Below are 15,573 nucleotides of genomic sequence, written 5' to 3'. Positions count from 1 at the left end.
AGGTATTTAACAGCCAACATTTAATGTATAATGTGTCCAAGTCTGTGCAGCACATGTGATGCTCCTGCAGCTAAATCAATAGGATTTTACAGGAACTGCCAAGTCCATCTTACAGTAATTCCTTGTTTCATGATGTCATGCAGCCTCCATGCAAGCAGACAATGCTCTTGGGGGATGAACACGGACAAAAAAGAACACTGGAAAACATGATGGCTTTATGTCGAATGGGCTGTCTTTGGCTTTCTTTTGCAACTCTGAGAGGATTAACTATTGTTTTTTTACTGGTGGGAGGATGTTCATGTTATTTTTCTATAGGCTGGATATCCAATTTCTGCTGATCTGGGCTAAGAGTGGTGTTTGTCCCAACTGGAAAGCAAAGCAGTAGGTGCTGTCTGGGACATGTGTGTGGGCGGTCAGTGAATTCATGTTTTTACTTATTATCATGCCCGTTCAAGACTGAGAAGGATACAAATAAAAAAATAAAGGTATAGAGGGTTAGAAGTATTCTTTAGAGCCCAAATGCAAGACACTGAACACCTCCTACTGCCTATAAGGAGAGCGAGTGTGATTTTTTTTTAAGTGCAGCAATGATCCAACACCTCCTCAATCCCCTCCCTCAGGGCTCTCTCCTCCGGTCCACTGTTGCAGTATCTTGTTGTGCTGGACCATGAGATACCAGCCCATCCCGGAGTATCACAAACAGCCCACAGCACCCCCTCTCTATTTCAAGCCACCTTCATGTTGAAACATTTGCTTCTCCTCACCACCACAGAAAAAGAAAAGCCTCCAGTGTTTCGTGTATTTGCTTTAAATGGAGCTCAAATGACATCACATTGCTGCAGTGCTGCACTGTCCATGAAAGGTGTCAGTCGTTTCCTCTGATATCAAGAATTTGTCCACTGGCCACTTGGCTCTGCTCTGCTCCAGACATCATGGCGTGACCAAATGTATTCTTTTATAGCGGGCTCGTGTTACGCAGGTGGACGCCTGCATGAAGAGTAGAGGCGCATTTTCAAAGGTTGCCTGTTCTCTGGGACACAGCAAGATTTCCTGCCACATCCCGCCCGAAGAAATCGACCGCATTGCTTTGTAGAAAGAGCGGACGGACCAAGTCGTGTATGAAAACTAATTGCTCGCATGGGTACGCATAGTGTTAGAGGAGAAAGAGAGAGAGCGAGAAAAACAGTATCAGTGCATGGGTGGGATTCCTTCATTGCGCTTCAGATAGGGGAAGTTATGGCAACAAACGTCTACAGTGAAGGTAAATAAATGTCAGGAAATTAGGCACGATAAGTGCGCTGTAGTGCTGTAATTAACAGAAACCCGGTGTTGGTGGAGACTTTTCCGACCTTTGCTGTTTTTGATTGACTTGAAGCCCGAATTTGACGCCAACCTTCAACCGTGTGAGGCTTCTTTTTTTTTCTTTTTTTTCAGGAGTGCAACCTATCGCTTCAAAAAGAGCCCCATGCTGCAGTTCTCCATCCCGACACCATCTGTACTGCAATTCATCACAGGCGTGAGATTTATTGGAAATTTAATCCATCGTTCCTCCGCGTTACAACCCCGTATGCGGGGGACCTGCTACGACCACGTACTCACGCTTTAACCCATTTGAAGACGGCTCGGACGCAACACTCGGACCCCCCTGAGCTTCTGGATTCAGAGATTTCAACCTAATTATATTCTGCCTGCCTTCGAGCCCTAATCGGATCGTACTGGGATTTTAGGTGGGGTTTTATCCCGATGCAGGTAACTGGGAAGGACTGTCTCTTGTTGATGACACTTAAGCAGCAGATTGTCGCTCATTGGGTCCCTTGGATTTTTGCAGCACAAGCCTGACCAGCGTAACAAGAAGGGTTTTACACCTGAATTTGGAATAAATGAACTCTCGTCGCCATCCGAGTTTCGTTGTGAATTTATCCTCTGAGACAAGTGTGTGGACAGCGAAATCATGTGCATTGGGATCAAGCCTTTGGCTTCTGCTATATTAGTCCCAGTTCCACTTCTGGTAAGTCTCTCAGACTTGGTGAGAAATGTAAATTAGACTTTTGCAGCTGTGACACATACGTGGGTGCAATGTGATGAGCTAAATGGTGTCCAGATCTCTGATGTGCGGCATGGATTGTGCAAACTAAATATAGAATAATAGGCCTCCGGTATCTATCTATCTATCAAATCATTTATGTATCTTGATGCATAATGTGCAAGTCTTTCTAGGCTATTCACTGTAGTCTGCTGGATAATATGGTATAAACCTGTCTGGCAGAGATGTCTTCATGTTACTTGAGATATCCAGTTCTCACGTGGTTGTTAGTGCTATTATATATCTGATAGACTGAGTCCGATGGGCTCACAACAGCTCTGTCATAGGGCTGACAGAGCTCCTAACTGCAATGAAGACGGTTAAACAGTGACACAAGAGTTGAATTCCCACAGACAGAAGCGCGTGTGGAAATGGCCCGGGTGTGTCTGCATCAGCACCACTCAGAGACCAAGAGTTTTCATAAATTAGCAGCAGCTGCTGGAATTCTCCCATCAGGGTAAATTGCACTGATTGCTCAGAGGGTGGACCGTCTTACACTGGAGCCACAGAGCCTGAACCATCAGGAAACTTATAACTGTATTGTTAACTTGCAAGTTTAAAAAACATTCGGCCAGATGATGAATTTGTATAATGAGTAGAGGCCTTTTCAGGATGTGTGCACTGTATGTTATTCTACTCCTGACCTTTGTTTTGGCAAATCAGCTAATCAGGTTTAGAAATGATGAAGGGATACAGAAGCACTGATGCAGCATTCTAATGATCTCATGGGCACTGTGAGTGAATTCTGCCTATAATGGTTGCAGCTGGAATTTTCAGCCCCTCTCATCATTTTCCAGTTACTTTATAATCACTGACTTGTTAGACTCAATGGAGTGGCTATCCCAATTTTTGCTTCAGAGGTCAGCATTTGTCCCTGAAATATCTATTTATCACTCAGAGGACATCACTTACAGCTTGCAGGAAAAATGAGAACTCACGATGCCTGCATGGAGGTATAGAGGTTGTAAATCAGTTAGATTGAGGTGGGGTTAAATTGTCAATATCTTTCACTAAAGTCGAGTGAACATTCCTCGTATAGCCCCGCTTAATCCACACAATACCTTCTAAGACTTCCCCTGGGATACATGTAGACATTGGACAGCTGTGTGGCTACATTAGGGCAGGCAGTGAGTGTTACTGCAGCTTGCAGTGCTATTGGAAAACACTGACTGCCAGCTGTATCTATGGTATACACCCTCCTTTAGCATGTATGTTCCTACATGACAGAGCACCCACCTTTTTCACGGCTGTCAACTGCAGTAAAGTGAAAAAATAACAGTTGTCATAAAGGAATTATACCATAGTCTGACAGATGACTAAAGGCAATAAAATACTGTACTGTATTTGTCATGTAAGGCTTTTATTGTAAGAAGAGCACAAACAGCTGTCTTAAGGGCTTGACTCACTCTTATTGTTTAGTTTGAAGTAAAGATTTAACCCTGTGTTTTTTGGCAAAAAGCAAATTGAAATGATGTTTGGTTAAAACTGTGCATCATACAAGTTTTGACATAAGAGACTTGAGAAGTCTCCTTTATCAGAGGTTAATGAGGTTTCTTCTTTGGAGGGTTGATACCCTTGAGCTTCATAGGATTTGTGATTTGAATTAGCAGTGCATGAAGCAGGGTTCTTATGTATTTAAATGCCTTTTTTACTAGCTGTGTGCGTTGCAGTAAGTGGTGATGATCATGTCTTGTCAGTTTACTTGTCAGCGTGTTGCAGGATGTTACAGCAGAAGCTCAGAGCATTTGCTGTCATGTGTTTGCCTAATGAAATCAGACAGGATGGTCATTATCATTATCATGCATTATTGCCAACACTTCCATGTTCAGCAATGCTAATGCAGGCAGTAAACTGCTGCAGAACAAATTAATATCTCAGCAGGTAATGCCATAAAAAGAAAGTTACAGTGACATGTGTGCTGAGTTTTTTGTTTTTTTATTACTATTTTGCTTTCTAGGTTGCTATATGCAGGCTGAGAGGTTAGATTAATGAGGTCTCTCTGCCTTGCCATTCTGTTGCATTGTGTTACAGCAGCTGCTCATGGTGCTGGTGTCATGTGTTAGCATTATGAAATCAGGACCAGTGGTGGGTTATCAGCCACTGCAGGAATGAGAGCAAACACAAGCTATTGATCTGTATTCAGGACTATAAAAGACTGTATAGGGCAGACATGTATTTGTTCTCTATACAAGGTATATTAAAATAGCCCTTTACAGTGAGTCATGTTCTCAGCTTGACATTTTCAAAATGCACACATTTGCTGAAAAGATTACTTTTTCCAAGATACTCTAAGCTATCAATCTAAGAGTTAAAATAGTGGTGTAAGTAGTGACTTTTGGCATGATTTTTAGTCCTTTCTTTCCACAGCTATGTACCGTATCATGGTGACATATGATATTGTGAGCTGATTCCAGCATCGACTAACACATTTTTCGACAAAAAAATTAGCAGTATCATAACATTTTATTTAAGGAAACAAAGACCAAGAAAAGTTTTTGGGGATAATATTGTGCATATCTCGAGAGAAATAAATGGTGTCAGAGAGTTAGAGAAAACTCCTCTACCCTCTTGATCATTTTTCTCGAAGTTTGGATTTTGCATGCAGAAAAGAACCAGTAAGGAAAAGTGAAAAGTACCAATTAAGTTGTTATTGGTCAAAAGAATGAGATAGATGTTTCTCCCAAGGCAAGTCAAGTTATTTAGCACTCGAGATGCATGAAAAAGGTTCGAGAAATGGCATAATTACAACTAGCCACAAAGATCAAAGGAGTAGCCACCAAAGCACTGAAGCAATTAAACTAGAGCTGCTCTTGGATTTTATATTTGAGCGAGTAACAAAGTGACAAAAAAAGCAGTGGGGCTCTCAAAGGAGGAAACGCAGGTAAATAACATACAGGCCTTGAGATGCATAAAACACTTTTGAACTTTGCGGCATGATGGATTTCAACAGGGAGAAAATACAAGAGCAAAAAAACATATTAAACTTAATGCCCACTGCAGTAAGTTGTTAAACAGCTTTTGGTGCTTATTTTAGATGTATAATTTATTCCATAGACATTACTTCTTTTTTGCTCATCAGCACACGGTGTATTATGCTGCAGTGTGTTGAGGACACAAAACAGGTTTTTGTGCAGAAAGCTGATGTTCCTTCACTACAAGAAGGTCCTAACTCCTGGGTTTGTCTGCATGCAAGAAGCAAGATTTAAACACTACCTGTTTGAAGGTGAATGTGACTTTAGTAGCTTAGACGTTTGACCTGTCCAAAATGTACTCTGTGAATCTGCTGTTGCATGCTGGGATGTGTCCCCTGTGATTGTGAAAAGGACAAGCAGCACATATAGTCTCTTATTTGCTAAGTTAGTTTTTTTTTTTTACTTTAGTTGTGTGACTAAAAATACATCACAATCAAAAGTTAGTAGATTGAATTTGAAAAAAAAAAGTCCTTTAAAAGCAGAGCAGGTGAAAACTGGCTAAAGCATTTCAAAAGCACAATTTAAAGGTGCAAAAGTCAGAGTAGCAAGACTTTGTAGCTTTTGCACTTGGTCATTTTTGATATCTCTTAAGAGCATTTGTATTCTGACTTGGTAACCTTTGGAAGTCATGATTGCGCCAATTCTCGTTTTACCCTGAAGGCTTTTAGCCTCTCGCATCTGCGTAGTAAGTCTCAATAAGAAGAGCTGTCATTTATTGTCAAGGAGTGTGAATCTGTGTCTGCAGTGCACTTGTTAACATTGCCGATGTTTTTTTTCTGACAAATAACTGATGAAAAGGGTAGGTACAAGAGGCTCTGGTTGTTAAAGACTGACCTGCTTTGTGCTCTGTAACATGCAAAATGTAGTAACAAGGTGCAAGGGAGAAGATACTGTGGGTTGTGATATAGAGGGAAGCAGTGGATAGTCATTTTGAGGGCGGCTAACTGTCTAGCAGAGGCATACAGATTCATAAAAGAATTCATAAGGTGGTGAGAGAGCCAATTCCTTCAGGAATATTGTGGATGAATATGGTCAAGCTGATCCCAGTGGTATGCAGCAGTTATAATCCAAGCATAGCATATTCCACCTGTCTGGAGCAGCCAAATCCTGACGCAAATATTCAATTGGAAAAATGCTTATAACCTACTATGGAGCACATGGCATCTAAACTGCAGAGGCACATCACTGCATAGTACCAGCCAGTTGCCCGTTCCTTCTGATGACTCAGAATATTATTGGTGACATCTATCTCCCTCAAGAAACAATGCTGTGCAGTCGTCCTGCCACATGTGGCAGCCTTAAACTGTTGCACTCGACACTGCGTGTCAGAGCCTCTAAATGGTCATTTAGATGAAGAAATGTGATATCATTGTGCAAACCAGAAAAAAGCACTAGTGTAGAATAATAGCAAACCTCCAGCTTCTAGTATTTTGCTGTTTACCTGAAGGTGACATTGATTTAGATAATGCTTTCAGCAGCTGCATCTGGTCCTATTGATCAATATCTTCTACTAGAACAGCATTTCACTTTGGCTCTCTTGAGCAAGCCAATTAAGGGAGCTACATGCTCTCATACAGAATTTGAAATGTGCACAAACACTATCATCCCCACAGTGCCATTAAATAATGCATAAGGACAATATATTATTGTGCTGTGCCTACTAACACAGGTCTTGCTGGTCCTGTTAAGACTTTCTCCTCTGAACTCAGAAACACTGGCCAAAATTTAGTGCCTTTAATGCACTATTCAATCTTGACCGATGATGCATTAGAAAAAAGACGAATTACTCCTCCCGAATATGCCACTGTGATGAGAGATCATTCGCTGCTTACTTATTGATTTGTTTGTCAGAAAGTCGTATGGTGTGCTCTTCATCAGCCTGCACCAGCCTCACTGGAGATGTGTGGCTGTGCTGCCTATTAAAGGCTGGAACACTACAAAAGCATTAACTGTTCTAGTGAAGTGATCGGTTAAGAGCCAGTGCAACAAAACAAGGATTCTGTGAAAAATATCTTGTCACTGACCATATTTTCTTCTAGTTGCCTTTTCCAAGTTTCTTTGCATGCTGTTCCAGGACAGATGTGGGTGCTGAATAAGGTTCTCTTCATGCGCTTTGATAATGTGCAAAATAAGAAATGGCATAAATCTAGTTTCTTTCATTTCCCCCCCTTTTTAATACTTAAAGTGCTTTCTGAGTTTTGAGAGATTTACGGTCACACATCTTGATTTCATGCTTTAATAGCTGACAAACAACAGCAGAAAAATCCAGCTCACCTTGACTAAATCTCTTCTTAGTCTTGTTGTCTGCAAGCAGAAATTCACAGGACTATTGCTGCATCTAACTAGGAGAGATCATCAAACAAAAGCACTGCTTAAACGAGATGGAAACTATATTAGCTCAAAGAAACAGCAGCAGCAGAACATCACGAATTTGGCCTGACTCCATGAAATAAGTTTTACTTTGCTGCACTCTTTGGTGAATGTGTTATTTGATATTTATTTAATATGCACACACGATCCACAAACTGATAATTTACCGCCTTGGGCTTTTTGTGTGAAACAAAAAATCAACGTAGCAGGTTTTTTTTCAAGGTGTGGTGCACTATATTTGTGTAAAACTGCAGCTTATTGCTGTTTAAATCTTTGAGATCCTTGAAAGCTTTATAACGCTGAAATACAGAGAGCATTCCCAGCAGAATAGATTGAATGTACAGCAAGGCAGAATTGCTGCCCAAATAATTATTGATCATTGGTTTCTGAGAGTTTCCTTATGTTGTTTGTAGGTTAAATATTTACAATACCTGCTTTTATGTCTGACTTTTTTTTATTTATTTATGTGCCTTTAAAAAAGAACTGTCAAGAATGTGTGAAAGAAAGACTTATCATAGTCTGCTTTCTAAAGTTTCTGCGCAGTGTGGTCGATTTATTTGGCCCTGCTTTTCTTCAAGTAAGCAGTATAACACTTTGATCATCACATTGTTGCACATACATGAGCAGAAGGACAGTTAAATAGTGTCTTGCTGACACCGAGTGTGAACTCTAGCCGAGGACATCTATTCCTCAAACCAACATTATGGGATCTTTCCATCCTTTCCAAATTATTCACTGAAGTTCACCTGTTAATTACAAGACCATTTGCTGCTGTAATGATTCCAACAAAGAGTTATTTTCAGCAACTTAATTTTGGTAATCCTCATGTGCTCCTTTCTTGTGACTGATTTTTCTATCTCTGGAAGATACCCAGCTTTTCCCATGAAACCAAATGACTGTTTAGTGGGCCATTTAAAGCCTGCAGAGCATTAAATCTTCACGTGTCACATGCATTCATGTGTTGCATGTACTGGATGATTGATCCTGCTGTGTGTAGCACAGAATAGCATATTGTAATTTACATGGTATAGCGCTAGGGTTTTTTTGTTGTTGGCTGAATCAGCACCAATTCTGTCTTTCTGTGGTTACAGCTATCTGCTATTTGTCAGGAGCGGATGTTAGGCATGCCTTATAAGGTAAAACTAAAACAGTACTCAAGCAAGTTATATATGTAGGCTAAAGAATAAAAACATAAACTTGTGACTGAGAATTGACGCATATACAGCATACAATACAATATACATAAAACGCACATTGTCCATTATTTTATGCAAAAACGATATCAGTTGACCCTAACTCTGTTTAATAATAGAAGATGACATGTTTTGTTCTCTTTGTATCATACTGTGACTTTAAATCCCACTAGTGCCACAATTTTAAATTTTACAAACAGTGTGCAAAACAGTTTTTTTCTGAAAAGCCTTTTTTCCCCGGTTGTTTTCGAAGATATTTCTGAAGCGGTTCCACCATCATTCACAATTAATTTTTGTTTTATGCAGCTGAGAACAGATCCTCTACCTCCTTTTTCTTTGATCATTTCATTTTCAGAAAAGGGCTCAACACTGCACTCAAAAATCAAACATTTTCTAGTAGGCATTCAGATTCTTGTGAGTTTACCTCATTCTGTCACATTCCCGAGTATAATTTGGGAGTTCTTTGACCATTTATTGGTCCTAGTATTTTACTTTGAATTTAAACCATATGATGATTGTATAAAGCTTTAGTAATTCCTCCAAATGCCCCAAAATGTTTATAAATGTTTGTGCCTGTTGTCTAGATACTCTTCCATTTATCCTTGGCGTCTCTGCCACTCTAGTGTATTAACCTGCTTTTGTTTAATTGTACATATTGGCATGACTAACTTTGGATAGTGATTCTTGAGACTATAAACACAACAGTAGTAAGTTTTACTCATCCCATAGTAATCTTTCAGAAAACCAAAACTTGCATTCGTGGAAAAGTTAAAAAATAAATAAATAAATAACAAAGAGTATTTCTGTCAAAACCTTTTCAAGGACATTTCTATCTTTTAGTAGGGCACTAAGAGTACCTCAAAGAATTTTATTTCTTTTGGAACAAAGCCTCATCTTAAGTGGCTCAAGTGTACACTTCCTTTGCATAGTTACTGCTAAACAAAATGCAGCTCAGTCAAATATAGTATAGAACAGCCTATAACAGCACAATCTTTGTGTTTAAGGTTTGTGGAAGGACAACTTATTATAGGTGTCAGGGGTTAAAGTGGAATTTATGCCAGGATGCTTTTTGGCGTAAGACCAAAAAGCAGCAGTGACAGGCAAAATATTTGCACATAAAAAGGCCTCCCGTTGAACCAAAGAGTATCTATGCTTTAAAGAATAATCCTCTGAATGTGACTGTAAGAACAGTGGAGTCCAGTCATTAAAAAAACACAAACATCTAAAGGAAATTCATTTAAATTCAGCCTTATTTTAAATACACTCAGACATTAATGATGTTATTTATTGGAAATGATCAAACTGACTAATTTTAATTGCTTTCACATTCTGCAATTTTGACCTGAATTGGAGACTGACATGAAGCTCAACCTAATATATTGCTAGCTTATTTCAAATAGGCCAACAACGTGTTTGAAAAATAGTAAAAATCAACATTTATGTTGTTCCGGAAGAATATGTGACCTTTTGATATTGAGTTATGAAACAAAAATAGGTCTATGTCCCTGCCCTATTTCTCTCGCTGCCTTGTCGTCCATTTATCAATATGTTATTTGGAGGAATAAGATCTGAAAGATTCGATCACCCTGTCCTACTGGCAATAACCAATACCACTGTCATTGGGGCCAAATAGGGGAAGGATAAATGTGCACCCCATTAAGGTAGTGTTGACTGCCCTCCATAATGCATGCTGTATGGACCAAATACAAAAAAAACCCAACAACAGTGCTGTCTCACTAATGCCAGTGAGAGAGAAACCCACACATACGCTGAGGAATATTTTCCTACTTTCATGTAGAGAAAGAAGGTAGGGCATATCAGCAGGAGAACCTTGTTCACATGCAATGACTTATTTAGCTGTAATTAAATCGTAATTAGTGGCCATATGTGGAGGGATATCAGCTGAACAGCTAACAAGTCATAACAGTTGCTGTGTTGTTGTTTTTTAAAACTTGTTTTCCTCTGGCCTGTAGTTGTAGGAACTTCTCCCTTTGTTTTTAAATGTGTGTAAAATGGCTCACCTGCTTCTCCCCATTCCTCACTGTTCACACACAGAGTGCAGTCTTTCACTGACAAAGACAGACGCCCATTGGAAAAAAAAGGTTTAGGAGAGGAGATAAAGTAGTGCCTCTGCACGTGCACATTCATTTCAAAGGTTGCAGTGTTGCACGAATTAGTGCGCGTGTGCAAGTTCCCACACATGAGTGTTGGTTAAATGTGGAAATACTGACATGAGACCAGAGTGAGGCTGATTACATTTATGAATGTAAAAATAACAACAATATTCACTATATTAACAATAATGGCCAAACAAGGGGCGATAAGGGCAATCACTCTCACTATTTTTGATCCTTGAAATCATCAAGCCTAGCTACAACACCCAGCTCAAATAACCTCTGGATATAATAACTTTTATTATTAACCTTTGCTCACCTTATTTTTATCTCTTTTTTTTTTCATTAAAGCTCTTAACAGTAAATCTAGTGTGTTTTGGGGGCAAACTGTTATCAGAACAGTTGACAACAAAACTTAACTAATAGTAAAGAGCCAGTCAAAGGAAACATTAACAGACAAGACTCAAAATATAGTCTTTTTGGCCAAAATTGTGGCATGCTTGTGGCACTTCTTCCCATTTACCTGCTACCGGGGGAAACACTTCAGGAACACTTGGGTTGTTTCATGCGTCAGGGACAAACAACATCGATTTGATGGCTTAGTTGGAGGTGTTGTTGGTCTACCCCGTTCATTGAGTGGCAAGCAGCGGGGGGTGTTTGCACATGTGCAGTATTGTTGTTGGGATTGTTACTAAGATGGAGACTGCATTGTTTGACAGAAAAAAATAGATGTATTGTAATTTTGTCCAAAGATGTTGTGGTTATAAAAACATGATCAGGATTAATGACTTTAATTAAAATTTCCAGAGTCCACAAAGTGTTTTTAGGAAAGTCCCAGTTGACTTACTGTTTCTTTTAACTATAAAGTGTGAATGTCTGTTGTGGTCTATATAACTTAAAATTTGTTCAAGGTAATGAGTTGAATCTAGCAAATCCAGCACATCACTTGGACACTTGTAGTCACCTCAGTGCTGGGATGATCAGGCTCTGCCACTTGTCTTTATCTGACCTGATGATGTTGTAATAAATATGAGTGATGTACTCAGACAAAGGCTTTTCTTTCACTAAATATGTGCAGGGACTGATTTTTATTAATGGCAATATTGCACGCAAATCCTGCTTTCTTAAAATATTAATATATTTCTGGAGTCATGATAAATCATAGCACTACCAGTGGACTAGTAGTGTGTGTTTTTTTTATTTTATTTTTTATGCTTACATAAGATGTATCAGCTGAAGGATGGGTCATTTGCATGCCATTTTCTCAATTCAGTGTTTTGTGATGCAGGGAATCATTTGTAAGGGCCTGCACTCAGGGCAGGTGGGTGACATTGACTTACATGAGATGTGAAGTGGAAAAACAAAAGCTACACCAACTCAAACTTCACTGTTGGGCGAAAAACAGCAGTTGAATCACAGTCTCAACCCTCAGCCTGTCTGTCTGTCAAGATGCATTGAGACATGCCAACCGAACTCGTGTCAGAGAAAACAGTGCCCGGTAGAAGGTCAGCTGTATATCATGTTCATATGAGCGGCACTGAGACGTGAAACACGATGAAAGCTTTATGGTTTGATAACGACATCAATATACTATGTAGCAAAAATACCAAACAAACCAGCCCAGTAATGGAAAGTGATAATGTTCAAGAGTGATTATCTTCCATCTGGCAGTAGCTGTGTGCTTTAGGTCTTTCGGAGCCATCCGTGCATGCAGTTATTGATGATGCCCTTAGACGGGCTTCACCAAGATCAGTTGATTAGATTGGTTTGACAAACTACTTTATCTGTTGTGGGACTTGATAGATGATGACTGGATGTAGTCTTTGTTAGCTAGGTGTCTATTGACTAAAAGGACTCCATTTATGGTGGCCAAGATCAGTGCTGTAGGACATTTATAAAGTGTGTCAGCCTTCTTCTGGATTTTTGAATGGATGAATGGTTAAAGACTGCAGTCCTATCATCCATATTTGAACCGTACTGTAAAGACTTGACCTCAGGTTCACCATTCTGCATGAATGCACGCTTCAGAGTTTCCGAACACTTTTTACTGCAGAGAGAGTGGTTTTGCTTAGGAGACCTCAGTGGTAGTGAAAACTTTATTCAATAACTTATGTTGTCATTTCTTTACTCTGATCTGAACACTATGTCGATTTGTCTCACAGTTTGTTTGTACAATCTTCTAAGGATGCAGGGCTTTTGTGTGGTCAAAAAAGATGCAGCATCGAAATCATCCTTTTCTTCTGCTGATAGGTTTATATGATATTTATTGTCTTGCAAGACAATAATGTCTTTTCGAGCTGGACAGCAAAAACAAACAAAAAGAAAAACACCCAACACGAAAGACGAAATAAAGAAAAGAAAATCTAACTTTTCAGCTTCCAGGAGTCTACAGTGATGAGACTTTTCTCCAAGGTACTTGGCTTAACATGATATGATATACTGTAAAGACAAACAGTCCTTTCAAATGTTTGCAGAAAAATTGCAAATAACTGTTTAGCCTTTTACATATGAGTGGAGTATTTGCATGCTTCTTATCTTGCATTGTTCAGCAAAACTTGAGGCCTTTTGTCCCTCCCCTATATTGAAAGCAATTGCTGATTGATCAGTCAGTGACTGAGGGCTGCTTTGTTCTTATAAAATGTGCATGGAAAAATCACACTCAGGCTCTAGTCAGCTTGTTTTTCCAGTTGATCAACTTTGTCAATCATTTTGGCTCTAAATGAAGTTACTAACACAAAAGAAATTAACCAGATCTTTCTAATAAGAAGTTGCTTATGTGGTGCTGAAAATTATTTTACTGATTATTGAAAAACTCTTCTTCTTTTATATCAAGAAGTTATACAAATATCTATTGTTAATGGCAAATAGGTTTGAAATCTTTGTTCTTATGCCAAACCAAGGAACGGCTCAGTTCCTTTTTCAGTATAGTCTTAATTATCATAGCTGTAACTTCGGAAAGTAGACACTGAGACATCTGTCTCTCTAGTTTTAATAGCTTTGGAAAGATCATGAATCTCAAGAAAAAGATTGTTTTACAGAGGTAATATCACATGAATTTAAGGATTATGTTGCTGTTGGTGTATCTATTTATTAATCATCCTTTTTAATTTAACCTTTATTTAACCAGGAAGATCACAATGAGATTAAAAACCTCTTTTTCAAGGGAGACCTGGCCAAGATAGGCAGCAGCAAGTATCTCACATTTGCAACAATTACACAATTAAAAACAGGCAACAACATCACACACAAAAAAAGAAAATAATAAAATTCAATTTGGGAATATTTAGTGGTTAAGCTAAAAAAAAAAAAAAAGGTCAATATCAGCAACAACTGTCGTCTCGGTTTGGCCTCTGTAACCTTCCCTTGCTCAGGTAAAGCTTCTGTATATGACACAAATCCAGTGCAGTTTCTAAGTGGTGAAATGCTGCATGTTAATATGACGGAAGGAGAAAGCTAAAATGCCCATTCCTTTGTTTCATACTTTGTTTATTTTGCTGGATGATTGGGTGCTGCTTTGTGCTTAGTGCGTGTCTCAGAGGAAATAAAGCTCCATTTCAGGATGAAAAAGAGATAACGTCTAAGAAATCCTCAAACTGAAAGAGCTCATGGCATTCGCTCAGTAATAGCAGATGGATACCCCTTTGATCCACGGTTAGGGAGGAAAAGTCGATTGAGTGACTGTGATAAGACGTTCAGCAGTTAAGCACTTCTATTGTATCTTGACTTGACTGTATTTAGAGTACACGGGCATTTTTCTAACACTCTTGTTTAAATGGGGGATCAAAATGGAATTACAACGTAAAGTACATATATACTCATTGTCCAGTTTTTATTTGAAGTTTCTCTACTCTTCTTTTTCTCTTTAGAAATATCTCAAATTATTGTGTTATAGAGTCAGCAAGGTGCTGAAGAAGCACTTCTCAAAGAACACACTGAAATTGAGGAGTCTGAGATAATGTGAGCTTTGTGACAGGAGTGCCATCCTGCTAAAAGTACCGATTAGAAAATGTTTCCCCTTAAATGTCCTAATCTGTGAGGTACCATTTTCTTAGCAGTACGAAATAGGAAAACTGTTGCCTTAATATTTCTGGTATTAGGAGAAGAGCAGATAGTGTGAGAACTTATCATTACTCTGGTTTTATATAATTTAGCTCTGTTCCTGTTTAATGTGGGGCTTTGGTAGCAATCTTTAGTTTGCACTAAGAGGCCCAAAGTGTGCCAACAAGGTAGATATTAGATTAAGCTAAATTCCAACTTTACTATCTGAATACCGAATCACATTTGTTTAGTTTTTTGTCCACTGTCCAATTTTGTTTTGCTTATACACAGCATAATCTCAGTGTTAAGCTGACAGTTATGGTACCCAGTGTAGTTTTCTGCAGCTGAAGACCATCTGCTCGAAGGTTTGATATGTTGTGCACTCACACAGAGGATCCTCTGGATACCGTGACTGGTTATTTGAGTTACTGTTGGTTTTCTATCTCCAAACAGCCTAGCCATTCTTTTATGTCCTGTGCCATCAACACTGCATATTTTTTTTTTTAGCAGTTTTTTCCCTTTTTTACACCGTTCCCACAACACCTTGTGATGGCTGTGTGTGAAAATCCCATCTGAGCAGCAGTTTTCGAAATAGGAAAAACCAGTTACTGCACAGTCAAAGTCACTTACAGCTTTTTTTCACCGCTATTCTAATGCTGGTTTGAATTTTAGCAGATACTCTTGAGCTTAATTGTGTAAAAACATGAATCGCATGTATCACATTACCGAGAAGATTTGAGAGGACCGTGTCTTCATCTGAAATGCGGAGTACGTTAAAACCTTTAACGGTCAGGTTCAATCAT

At 39.0% G+C, this 15,573-nt stretch overlaps 1 protein-coding gene across 3 annotated transcripts in view; it reads left to right on the top strand.

Moving 5' to 3' along the window:
- The first annotated feature begins 738 nt into the window (after nt 1-738).
- lrfn1 (leucine rich repeat and fibronectin type III domain containing 1) overlaps nt 739-15,573 on the top strand; it is a 130,908-nt gene continuing 116,073 nt past the window's right edge. For 2 of the 3 annotated variants that reach the window (XM_014336709.2, XM_042224618.1), the window contains exon 1: nt 739-2,008. The gene's annotated coding sequence lies outside the window, so the exon portion shown is untranslated. The remainder of the gene's footprint in view (nt 2,009-15,573) is intronic. The other variant, XM_042224619.1, reaches the window with a different exon arrangement.

This window comes from Haplochromis burtoni, unplaced genomic scaffold, assembly GCF_018398535.1.
Source record: "Haplochromis burtoni strain Fernald_Lab_line unplaced genomic scaffold, NCSU_Asbu1 Contig_144, whole genome shotgun sequence".
Classification (NCBI taxonomy): domain Eukaryota; kingdom Metazoa; phylum Chordata; class Actinopteri; order Cichliformes; family Cichlidae; genus Haplochromis; species Haplochromis burtoni.
Note: the sequence above shows the minus strand (reverse complement) of the source record. Positions and strands in the feature narration are given on the sequence as shown.